The sequence below is a fragment of the Ranitomeya variabilis genome, chromosome 1, assembly GCF_051348905.1.
Source record: "Ranitomeya variabilis isolate aRanVar5 chromosome 1, aRanVar5.hap1, whole genome shotgun sequence".
Lineage (NCBI taxonomy): Eukaryota > Metazoa > Chordata > Amphibia > Anura > Dendrobatidae > Ranitomeya > Ranitomeya variabilis.
The window spans coordinates 807847213-807859741 of NC_135232.1; positions in this window are offsets into that span (position 1 = coordinate 807847213).

Genomic DNA, 12529 nt, shown 5'->3' on the forward strand with positions numbered 1-12529 from the left:
AAAGCTGCTTACAGACATCACAAACAAATCCTAACATTTGCCTTGGGGGGGGCTTTCCAGCTTGCCGAACTCCTTGCCCAGCCGATTTCAGGCACATTGGAGGATTGCACACTTCACTGCAGGTGAGTCACATATGCAAACACATTTGTAAACATGCACTGCCTATTCAATTGCACACTTGCTCCGTTTATACTCCACCGACACACATAAATGATACACCATTTCAAAGCAAATTAGCTGCAGGTAGCATTTGCCTTGGGGTCTTTCCAGCTTGCCGAAGTACTTGCCCAGCCTATTTCAGGCAAACTCGAGGATTGCACACTTCACTGCAGGTGAGTCACATATGCAAACAGATTTGTAAACATGCACTTTTTTCTGTGATTTCTTTACCACACACACACAAATAATACACCATTTGAAAGGTAAACTTGCCCCCTTCAGCAAGAAAAGTCAGAAACAAACCACACATTCACGATTTGATCAATAAATACAGTTTAAACATTAATTTTCAGAAACCTGCAGTAAAAAAACAATAACCTGCAGGTGGCACCACAACCTCAAGTTGCTGCGTTTATACTCCACCGTCACACACAAATGATACACAATTTAGAAGGTCAAATTACCTGCAGGTGGCATTTGCCTTGGGGTCTTTCCAGCTTGCTGAAGTGCTTGCCCATCCTATTTCAGGCAAATTCAAAAATTGCACACTTCACTGCCGGTGAGTCACATATGCAAACACATTTGTAAACATGCACTGCTTTTTCACCACACATTCATGATTTGATCAATAAATACAGTTTAAACATTCATTTTCAGAAACCTGCAGAAAAAAAACAATAACCTCCAGGTGGCACCACAACCTCAAGACATTTTTTTTAGCTTCTACTTATCAAACCAATTTATTGTATTACCAATCTACATATATAACTACCTCTCTGTGTTCATCATCTCATTAACCCCTTAACCCCCAAGGGTGGTTTGTACATTAATGATCGGGCCAATTTTTACAATTCTGACCACTGTCCCTGTATGAGGTTATAACTCTGGAACACTTCAACGGATACTGATGATTCTGACGTTGTTTTCTTGTGACATATTATACTTTATGATAGTGGTAAAATTTCTTTCATATTACCTGCGTTTATTTGTGGAAAAAATGGAAATTTGGCGAAAATTTAGAAAATTTCGCAATTTTCCAAATTTGAATTTTTATGCCCTTAAATCACAGAGATATGTCACACAAAATATTTAATAAGTAACATTTCCCACATGTCTACTTTACATCAGCACAATTTTGGAACCAACATTTTTTTTTTGTTAGGGAGTTATAAGGGTTAAAAGTTGACCAGCAATTTCTCATTTTTACACCTTTTTTTTAGGGACCACATCACATTTGAAGTCAGTTTGAGGGGTCTATATGATAGAAAATAACCAAGTGTGACACCATTCTAAAAACTGCAGCCATCGAGGTGCTCAAAACCACATTAAAGAAGTTTATTAACCCTTCAGGTGTTTCACAGGAATTTTTGGAATGTTTAAAAAAAACGAACATTTAACTTTTTTTCACAAAAAATTTACTTCAGCTCCAATTTGTTTTATTTTACCCAGGGTAACAGGAGAAAATAGATCCCAAAAGTTGTTGTAAATTTGTCCTGAGTATGCCGATATCCAATATTTGGGGGTAAACCACTGTTTGGGCGCATGGCAGAGCTTGGAAGGGAAGGAGCGCCGTTTGACTTTTCAATGCAAAATTGACTGGCATTAAGATGGGATGCCATGTTGTGTTTGGAGAGCCCCTGATGTGCCTAAACATTGAAACCCCCCACAAGTGACATGTTTTTGGAAAGTAGACCCCTAAGGAACTTATCTAGATGTGTGGTGAGCACTTTGACTCACTAAGTGCTTCACAGAAGTTTATAATGCAGAGCCGTAAAAATAAAAATCATATTTTGTCACGAAAATGATTTTTTGCCCCCAATTTTTTATTTTCCCAAGGGTAAGAGAAGAAATTGGACCCCAAAAGTTGTTGTGCAATTTGTCCTGAGTATGCTTATACCCCATATGTGGGGGTAAACCACTGTTTGGGTGCATGGTAGAGCTCGGAAGGGAAGGAGCGCCCTTTGACTTTTCAATGCAAAATTGACTGGAATTGAGATGGGACGCCATGTTGTGTTTGGAGAGCCTCTGATGTGCCTAAACATTGAAACCCCCCACAAGTGACACCATTTTGAAAAGTAGACCCCCTAAGGAACTTATCTAGATGTGTTGTGAGAGCTTTGAACCCCTAAGTGTTTCACTACAGTTTATAACGCATAGCCGTGAAAATAAAAATTCTTTTTTTTTTCACAAAAATTATTTTTAGCCCCCAGTTTTGTATTTTCCCAAGGGTTACAGGAGAAATTGGACCCCAAAAGTTGTTGTACAATTTGTTCTGAGTACGCTGATACCCCACATGTGAGGGGGAACCACCGTTTAGGCGCATGGCAGAGTTCGGAAGGGAAGGAGCGCCGTTTGGAATGCAGACTTAGATGGAATGGTCTGCAGGCGTCACATTGCGTTTGCAGAGCCCCTAATGTACCTAAACAGTAGAAAACCCCACAAGTGACCCCATATTGGAAGCTAGACCCCCCCAAGGAACTTATCTAGATGTGTTGTGAGAACTTTGAACCCCCAAGTGTTTCACTACTGTTTATAACGCAGAGCCGTGAAAATAAAAAATAATTTTTTTCCCACAAAAATGGCTTTTTAGCCCCCCAAATTTTTATTTTCCCAAGGGTAACAAGAGAAATTGGACCTCAAAAGTTGTTGTCCGATTTGTTCTGAGTACGCTGATACCCCATATGTTAGGGTAAACCCCTGTTTGGGCACAAGGGAGAGCTTGGAAAGGAAGGAGCTGTGTTTTACTTTTTCAACGCAGAATTGGCTGGAATTGAGATCGGACGCCATGTCGCGTTTGGAGAGCACTTGATGTGCCTAAACAGTGGAAGCCCCCAATTCTAACTGAAATCCTAACCCAAACACACCCCTAACCCTAATCCTAACTCTACCCATAACCGTAACCACACCCCTAACCCGAACATGCCCCTAACCCTAACCCCAACACACCCCTAACCCCAACAGACCCCTAACCCTAATCCCAACCCTAACCACACCCCTAACTCCAACACACCCCTAACCCTAATCCCATCCATAACCCTAACCACACCCCTAACCCTGACACACCCCTAGCCCTAATCCCAACTGTAAATGTAATTCAAACACTAACTCTAACTTTAGCCCCAACCCTAACCCTAACTTTAGCCCCAACCCTAACCCTAACTTTAACCCCAACCCTAAGTGTAACCCTAACCCCAACCCTAACCCTAGCCCCAACTCTAGCCCTAACCCTAGCCCCAACCCTAACCCTAGCCCCAAACCTAACCCTAGGCCCAACCCTAACCCTAGCCCCAACCGTAGCCCCAACCCAAACCCTAGCCCCAACCCAAACCCTAACCCTAGCCCCAACCCAAACCCTAGCCCTAACCCTAGCCCCAACCCTTACAATAGCCCCAACCCTATCCCTAATGGGAAAATGGAAATAAATACTTTTTTTATTTTATTATTTTTCCCTAACTAAGGGGGTCATGAAGGGGGGTTTGATTTACTATTTATAGCATTTTTTTAGCGGATTTTTGTGATTGGCAGCTGTCACACACTAAAAGACGCTTTTTATTGCAAAAAATAGTTTTTGCGTCTCCACATTTTGAGAGCTATACATTTTCAATATTTTGGTCCACAGAGTCATGTGAGGTCTTTTTTTTTGTGGGACGAGTTGACGTTTTTATTAGTACCATTTTCGGGCATGTGACATTTTTTGATCGCTTTTTATTCCAATTTTTGTGAGGCAGAATGACCAAAAACCAGCTATTCTTCGGGAAGGTATGATTACAGCGATACCTCATTTATATAATTTTTTTATGTTTTGGCGCTTTTATACGATAAAAACTATTTTATAGAAAAAATAATTATTTTTGCATCGCTTTATTCTGAGCACTATAACTTTTTTATTTTTTCGCTGATGATGCTGTATGGTGGGTCATTTCTTGCGGGACAAGATGATGTCTTCAGCGGTACCATGGTTATTTATATCCGTATTTTTGATCGCGTGGTATTCCTCTTTTTGTACGGCAGTATGCTAATAAAGCGTTGTTTTTTGCCTCGGTTTTTTTTTTTTACGGTGATCACTGAAGGGGTTAACTAGTGGGACAGTTTTATAGGTTGGGTCGTTACGGACGCAGGCGATACTAAATATGTGTACTTTTATTTTATTAAAGAAATGTATTTATGGGAACAATATTTTTTTTTCTTTATTTAGGATTTTTTTTTTTTTTTTTACATTTACTTTATAACATTGCTTCAAGGGGGGGCATCATGTTATAGGGTCAGATCACTGATCTGACACTTTGCAGAGCACTGTGTCAGATCAGCGATCTGACAGGCACTGCAGGGACGCTTGCAAGCGCTTGCTCTGAGCAGGCACTTGCAAGCCACCTCCCTGCAGGACCCGGAAGCAGCTCCACGGCTATATTGGATCTGGGGCCTGCAGGGAGGAGGAGGTAGGAGACCCTCAGAGCAATGCGATCACATCGCGTTGCTCCGAGGGTCTCAGGGAAGCACACAGGGAGCCCCCTCCTTACGCGATGCTTCCCTATACTGCCGGAACACTGCGATCATCTTTGATCTCAGTGTGCCAGGGGTTAATGTGCCATAGTGCCGGATGTCAGCTGCGATAGTCCGCTGACACCCGGCCGTGATCGGCCACGCTCCCCCTGTGAGCAGGGCCGATCGCATATGACGTACTATCCCGACACTGGGAATTAAGTCCCAGGTTACCTTGACGGGACAGTACGTCATATGGGATTAAGGGGTTAAATACATGAACTTTTGACCAGCTTGATTTTCCTGAAATTGCCTGCACCCCCGACAACCAATGTGCGAAAACTTTGCACAGGACAACTAGTATGCAGATATTGTCGAAATCCAGACAATCGGGGTTGGGAGAGAGCGCTACCTCTCTGCATTGGGTGCCCCTCAACTCACGGCCCTATAGAGGCCATATGATTTGCTACTATTAGTAGCATGCTTAAAAGGAGGTAGGCACAGCTGGTGATTAAGAAGATGTGCAACAAGTAGAGTTGAGCAACTTTTACTTTTTCGGATCGAGTCGGGCTTTGCGAAACCTGACTTTGTAAAAAGTCGGGTCTGGTGAAATCGGCCGATTATTGCGTAAAGTCGGGGGCCAACTGAAACACGAAACCCAATGCAAGTCAATGGGGAATCAAAGTCGGCAGTGAGTGGAGGACAGGAAAACACCTACTGTGCCCATTTTAATCCCAAAAACATCAATTCTTATTACTGAAGCTTGTCAATCTTAATTTACTTTATAATAATAGTTAGGCATTGAAAACTGGGGGTCATTTGGCTAAAGTTGTGGGGGGGTAGGGCTGGCTCAAGTTTTTCGTGGGCCCAGGAAACGCGGAATACGTCACGGCGGTGGAGCAGGGAGAGGGAAGTATTTCAACTTTGCAAGTGCTGTGATCCTGAGCAAGCAGTGGGGGCCCTCTCGTTGGCATTGGCACTGGTTCAGGGCCCCTCATAGTACAGCGGTGTGTTTGACGGCGGGTGGCGCCTCCCACCGGCAGAGACACTTTTGCGCACTATGAGGGTCCTATGCCAGTGACGTCACCAACGAGTCTGCCCCCCCACCTGATGAAGGAACCTGCACTTTCATCTGCACCTTCCTCTTTGTCCCCGTGTAAGGTGGTATAGTATGCGGGAAGGGGAACCTGACTTTCAGCAGGGTCAGATTCTGGCTGTGTAGAGTGCAAGGGGAATGTAGTGGTCTGGGTCAATGTACCAGCAGACTCATCTAGCAGTGGCTGGGCAATGGGCAGGATGAGGAGGAAACACAGATATAGGCCCAAATAATAAAGTGGGCTAAATGCAGTTCAAAATTGGTAACAGGACTAAACTGGCGGCATTGCTTTGTTCAGTGGAGGACAACTGTAATGAGAGTCTGACACAGTGAGTAGGCCCAAATAAGTAAGTAGGCTAAATGCAGTTCAAAATTGGTAACAGGACTAACCAGGCGGCATTGCTTTGTTCAGTGGAGGACAACTGTAATGAGAGGCTGACACAGTGAGTAGGCCCAAATAAGTAAGTAGGCTAAATGCAGTTCAAAATTGGTAACAGGACTAAACTGGTGGCATTGCCTTGTTCAGCGGAGGACAACTGTAAGGAGAGGCTGACACAGTGAGTAGGCCCAAATAAGTAAGTAAGGCTAAATGCAGTTCAAAATTGGTAACAGGACTAAACTGGCGGCATTGCTTTGTTCAGCGGAGGAAAACTGTAAGGAGAGGTTGACACAGTGAGTAGGCCCATATAAGTAAGTAGGCTAAATGCAGTTCAAAAATGGTAACAGGACTAACCAGGCGGCATTGCTTTGTTCAGTGGAGGACAACTGTAATGAGAAGCTGACACAGTGAGTAGGCCCAAATAAGTAAGTAGGCTAAATGCAGTTCAAAATTGGTAACAGGACTAAACTGGTGGCATTGCTTTGTTCAGCAGAGGGCAACTGTAATGAGAGGCTGACACAGTGAGTAGGTCCAAATAAGTAAGTAGGCTAAATGCAGTTCAAAATTGGCAACAGGACTAACCAGGCGGCATTGCTTTGTTCAGCGGAGGAAAACTGTAAGGAGAGGTTGACACAGTGAGTAGGCCCATATAAGTAAGTAGGCTAAATGCAGTTCAAAAATGGTAACAGGACTAACCAGGCGGCATTGCTTTGTTCAGTGGAGGACAACTGTAATGAGAAGCTGACACAGTGAGTAGGCCCAAATAAGTAAGTAGGCTAAATGCAGTTCAAAATTGGTAACAGGACTAAACTGGCGGCATTGCTTTGTTCAGCGGAGGGCAACTGTAATGAGAGGCTGACACAGTGAGTAGGCCCAAATAAGTAAGTAGGCTAAATGTCTGCCAAAATTTTTTTCAGAAATAAACAGGTGGCTAGGTACAGGGGTGGTCTCCTCTGCTGAGTAGCAGACAGTGGTAGTAGGTGCAAAGTATTAACTGGTCTAAATGGAGGCCAGGGCCCATGTATATTTTAACTATCATCTATCATTTCAACAAATTTGTATTGGCAGTGCCATTGAAGGATTTAACAGCACAGACTACACAGTGGTGGAGCAGGGAGAGGTAAGTATTGCAAGTGGTAGAGCACTGTTCGAGCTGGGGGGAACACTCTCTCGTGGGTGGTGGTACTGGCACAGGGCCCCTCATATTACGACGGTGTGTCTGACATTGGTTGTGCACCACCACCATCAGAGACACTTCATTGTACTATGAGGGACCCTGTGCCAGTGCCATCACCCAAGAGTGGGCACACCCACCTGTCCAGGCAAACGGCACTCGCACGGGTGCTTGCGCCAGGTGGTGACCACGGCCCTGTGAGGGGAGTCAGCCCATTTAGGGAGGGATAAAAATGGCCTATGGTGGACATTCAGCAGCTGCAAATGGAGGAATTGGCGCAGTCAGTAAGAGGAGACCAAAAGCAAGACATTTTTCAGGCAAGCTACGTGTCAGCAGGGGAAGGTGGGGCCAAATAATTTGAAATCCATGATTGGTTCATTTTAATGAAGGTTAGATCATCAACATTTCGGGTAGCCAGTCGTGTCCTTTTTTCGGTCAGCATTGAACCAGCAGCACTGAATACTCTTTGTGATAGCACACTAGCAGCAGGGCATGCGAGCTCCTGTAATGCATATTCTGCCAATTCAGGCCAGGGGTCTATTTTAGATGCCCAGTAATCAAAGGGGAATGACCTGTGAGGGAGAACATCGATAAGGGTGGAAAAGTAGTTCGTAACCATACTGGAAAAATGCTGTCTCCTGTCACTTTGAATCGATGCAGCAGTACCTGTCGTGTCAGCAGTCGTTGCGAAATCACTCCACAACCTGGTCATAAAACCCCTCTGTCCAACGCCACTTCGGATTTGTGCACCTCTAACATGTTGCCCACTACAGCTCATGTGAGAACCTTCACCGCCGCTGTGTGCTGGGAATGCCTGAACCAAACGGTCTACAAGAGTTGCTTGTTTGGTAGCCAATATTTGCTCAAGGTTCTCATGTGGCATGATATTTTTTAATTTTCCTTTATATCGAGGATCCAGGAGGCAGGCCAACCAGTAATCGTCATTGGTCATCATTTTGATAATGCAGGGGTCCCTTTTTAGGATACACAAGGCATACTCAGCCATGTGGGCCAATGTTCCAGGTGTCAATTCACTGCTTGTGCTGGGTTGAGGAGCACTTTCTTGCAAATCAACATCACTTGTGTCCCGCAAAAACCCTGTACCTGACCTTGCAACGCCACCAGTTTCTATTGCCCCCTGAGAAGCATCCTCCTCCCATAAATTTTCATCCCCATCATCCTCCTCCTCCTCCTCTTCATCCGCCATCTCATCCAGGAGAGTTCCCTGAGCTGACAATGGCTGACTGTCATCAAGGCTTCCCTCCTCTTCGGCTGCAGATGCCTGCTCCTTAATGTGCGTCAAACTTTGCATCAGCAGATGCATTAGTGGGATGCTCATGCTTATGATGGCGTCGTCTGCACTTACCAGCCGTGTGCATTCCTCAAAACACTGAAGGACTTGACAGAGATCTTGTAGCTTCGACCACTGCACACCAGACAACTCCATGTCTGCCATCCAAGTGTCTGCCCGTGTATGTGTATCCTCCCACAAATACATTACAGCACGCCTCTGTTCACACAGCCTCTGAAGCATGTGCAGTGTGGAGTTCCACCTTGTTGCAACGTCGATTATTAGGCGGTGCTGGGGAAGATTCAGCGATCGCTGATTGTTCAGCATACAGCTGGAGTGTACGGGCGACCGGCGGATGTGCGAGCAAAGTCTTTGCACTTTCAGGAGCAGGGCTGGTAACCCCGGATAATTTTTCAGGAAGCACTGCACCACCAGGTTCAAGGTGTGAGCCAGGCAAGGTATGTGTTTCAGTTCTGAAAGGGCTATGGCAGCCATAAAATTCCTTCCATTATCACTGACTACCTTGCCTGCCTCAAGATGTACACTGCCCAGCCATGACTGAGTTTCTTGCTGCAAGTACTCGGCCAGTACTTCCATGGTATGTCTGTTTTCGCCCAAACACTTCATTTGTAACACAGCCTGCTGACGCTTACCACTAGCTGTTCGATAATGGGACACCTCGTGTGCAACACTGGCAGCTGCGGATGGAGTGGTCGTGCGACTGCGCTCTGTGGATGAGCTTTCGCTTCTGGAGGAGGAGGAGGGGTGGCGAACGCCTACAGCCAATTGTTTCCTAAACTGTGGGCTAGGCAGAACTGTCCCACTATGGCTGTCCCCAGTGGACCCTGCATCCACCACATTAACCCAGTGCGCCAAGATGGACACGTAACATCCCTGGCCATGCCTACTGGTCCATGCATCAGTTGTGAGGTGCACATTTCCACTGACTGATTGCCTCAGTGCATGGACAATGTGGTCTTTGACATGCTGGTGGAGGGCTGGGATGGCTTTTCTCGCAATGAAGTGCCCACTGGGTAGGTCATAGCGTGGTACTGCGTAGGCCATCAGGTCTTTGAAAGCTTAGCTTTCAACCAACCGGTAGGGCATCATCTCTAACGAGATTAGTATAGCAATGTGGGCGTTCAAACCCTGTGTACGTGGATGAGAGGATGAGTACTTTCTTTTCCTAACGAGAGTCTCTTGTAGGGTGAGCTGGACTGGAGAGCTGCATATGGTGGAACTAGCGGTGGTGGTGGTGGTGGACATGGCGGATTAAGAGAGGGTTGGTGATGGTATTCTTGATGTTGGCCTTCATACAGTGTTTCCTACCAATAACCTTGTGACTCCCTGACTGCTTTGGCCGTGCGACGATACCTCCACATTTGCTGCTGGTGGTGTCCTAACCGGTGGGCTTACAGTGAGGGAATCAATGTAGCATTGCTGACTACCTTCATTCTGAGCAGGTGCACCAATGGTACGTGACGTTTGGTAGTTAGTCCAGGCTTGCAAGTGCATGCTGGTTAAATGTCTACGCATGCACGTTGTATTTGCATTTTGAAGATTCTTCCCTCTGCTAAAGGTCTTTGAGCATTTCTTACAGATAACTTTTGACTGATCATTCGGATCTTGGTTAAAAAATTGCCACACTGCACTCTTCCTACTATCGAATACCTTTTCAGGCATTGCATGCTGTGCCACGCTGTCCTAAAACTGTTTTTGTTTTTGACACACGTTTTTGGCCTGATATGGGCCTGCCAGATGACAGCTGTTGCGATGTAGATGGCTGCTGCGGATCATCCTCCTCCGCTTCTGAGCTACTGGCAGCGGCACCCTCTTCCCCCAATGGCTGCCAATCCGGGTCAACAACTGGGTCATCTATCACCTCCTCTTCAATGTCATGTGCACCTTCCTCTGTGTCACCGTGTAAGGTGCTATAGCGTTCGGGACGGGGCACCATAGTCTCATCAGGGTCAGATTCTGGCTCAGTACACTGCGAGGGCAATGTAGTGATCTGAGTCAATGGAGCAGCATAATAATCTAGCTGTGGCTGTGCATCAGTGCACTCCATGTCCGATTCATCTTGTAATGGGCAGTTAACAATTTCCCTTTCTTACCCAGGTACGGTATGTGTAAAGAACTCCATGGAGTAACCTGTGGTGTCGCCTGACACATCCTTCACTTTTGGTTTGGGTGAAGGACACAAGTAAACGTCTTGTTCCTGACCAGGGGCATCCACTGACAACTCGCTGCTTTTATATTTTGAACTTTCTGAAGAGGAGGCGAAAGAGCTAGAGGCTGAGTCAGCAAGGAAAGACAAAACTTTTTCCTGCTGCTCCGGCTTTAAAAGCGGTTTTCCTACTCCAAGATAAGGGGGCCTTCTAGGCCTTGTATAGCCAGACGATGACGCTGGCTCAACACCTCCAGCCTTAGGTGCTATTTTGCTTTTCCCACTACCACCAGATGCTCCACCACCAGCACCACCATCAGTACCAGCTGGCAACGACCGCCCACGGCCTCTTCCACCAGACTTCCTCATTTTTGGGAAAATGTTACCAAAATAACAACCGTTATATGGTACTGTAAAACAAGTTAGAAGGTGTATATAAATTTGTTGAGAATTTAAATCTCCCTTTTTATTTTGGGGAGACTGAACCAAAACTCAGGCCCAGTGTATAACACAACACAATGTAAGTGGCAGAACGTGGCTGGCTGATATATGACAAACTAACAGAACTGACGTATATCCACTTTGTGACAATTTGAATCTCCCTTTTTTGGGGGGAAGACTGCACCGCAACTCAGGCCCAGTGTATAACACAACACAATGTAAGTGTCAAAATGTGGCTGGCTGATATACGACAAACTAACAGAACTGACGTATATCCACTTTGTGACAATTTGAAACACCCTTTTTTGGGGGGGAGACTGCACCGCAACTCAGGCCCAGTGTATAACACAACACAATGTAAGTGGCAGAATGTGGCTGGCTGATATACGACAAACTAACAGAACTGACGTATATCCACTTTGTAACAATTTGAATCTCCCTTTTTTTGGGGGGAGACAGCACCACAACTCAGGCCCAGTGTGTAACACAACACAATGTAAGTGGCAGAAAGTGGCTGGAAGATATCTGAAAAAATCCAAGGACTGTAGTACAATTTCAATCTCCCTACAATGATCTCAGGACAAGTATAGCAGCAATAAAAAAGGACTGCTACACACAAATGTGTGGACAAATAAACAAGATAACTGTGCAGAAAGGAGCAACAGGATTTTTGCTTTTAAAAAAGCAGTTGGTTTGCACAGCAGCGTGCAAACAGTAAAGCAGCTATCAGGGAGCCTTATAAGGCAGCCTAATAAGCGACAGAGCTGATGCACAAAAAAATAGCCTCCACTGTTCCAGCAAAAAAAGGTGGTGTTGGACAGTGGTAATCGCTACAGCACAAGCGGTTTGGGGGTTAATCTTCCCTCCCTAACTATATCCCTTCTTCTGATGAAGCTGCAGCAACCGCTCCCTATGCTGAGATCGGCAGAAGTAAGATGGCGGTCGGCGTGCACGCCCATTTATAGCCCCTGTGACGCCGCAGAAAGCAAGCCAATCGGTGTCATACCCTTCTCTAAGATGGTGGGGACCGAGACCTATGTCATAACACTGCCCACACTCTGCGTCCTCCTTCATTGGCTGAGAAATGGCGCTGAACGCGTCATACGAAACGCGACTTTGGCGCGAAGATCGCCGACCTCATGGCCGATCCCACACTAGGATCGGGTCGGGTTTCATGAAACCCGACTTTGCCGAAAGTCGGCGATTTTTGAATTTGTCCGATCCGTTTTGCTCAACCCTAGCAACAAGTTTTTAATAAAACAATCAAAAACACATTAAAACATTAACAAACATAAAAACCTCACCTAAGATTAAGTTTTATAATAGAAAATAATTTGATAAAA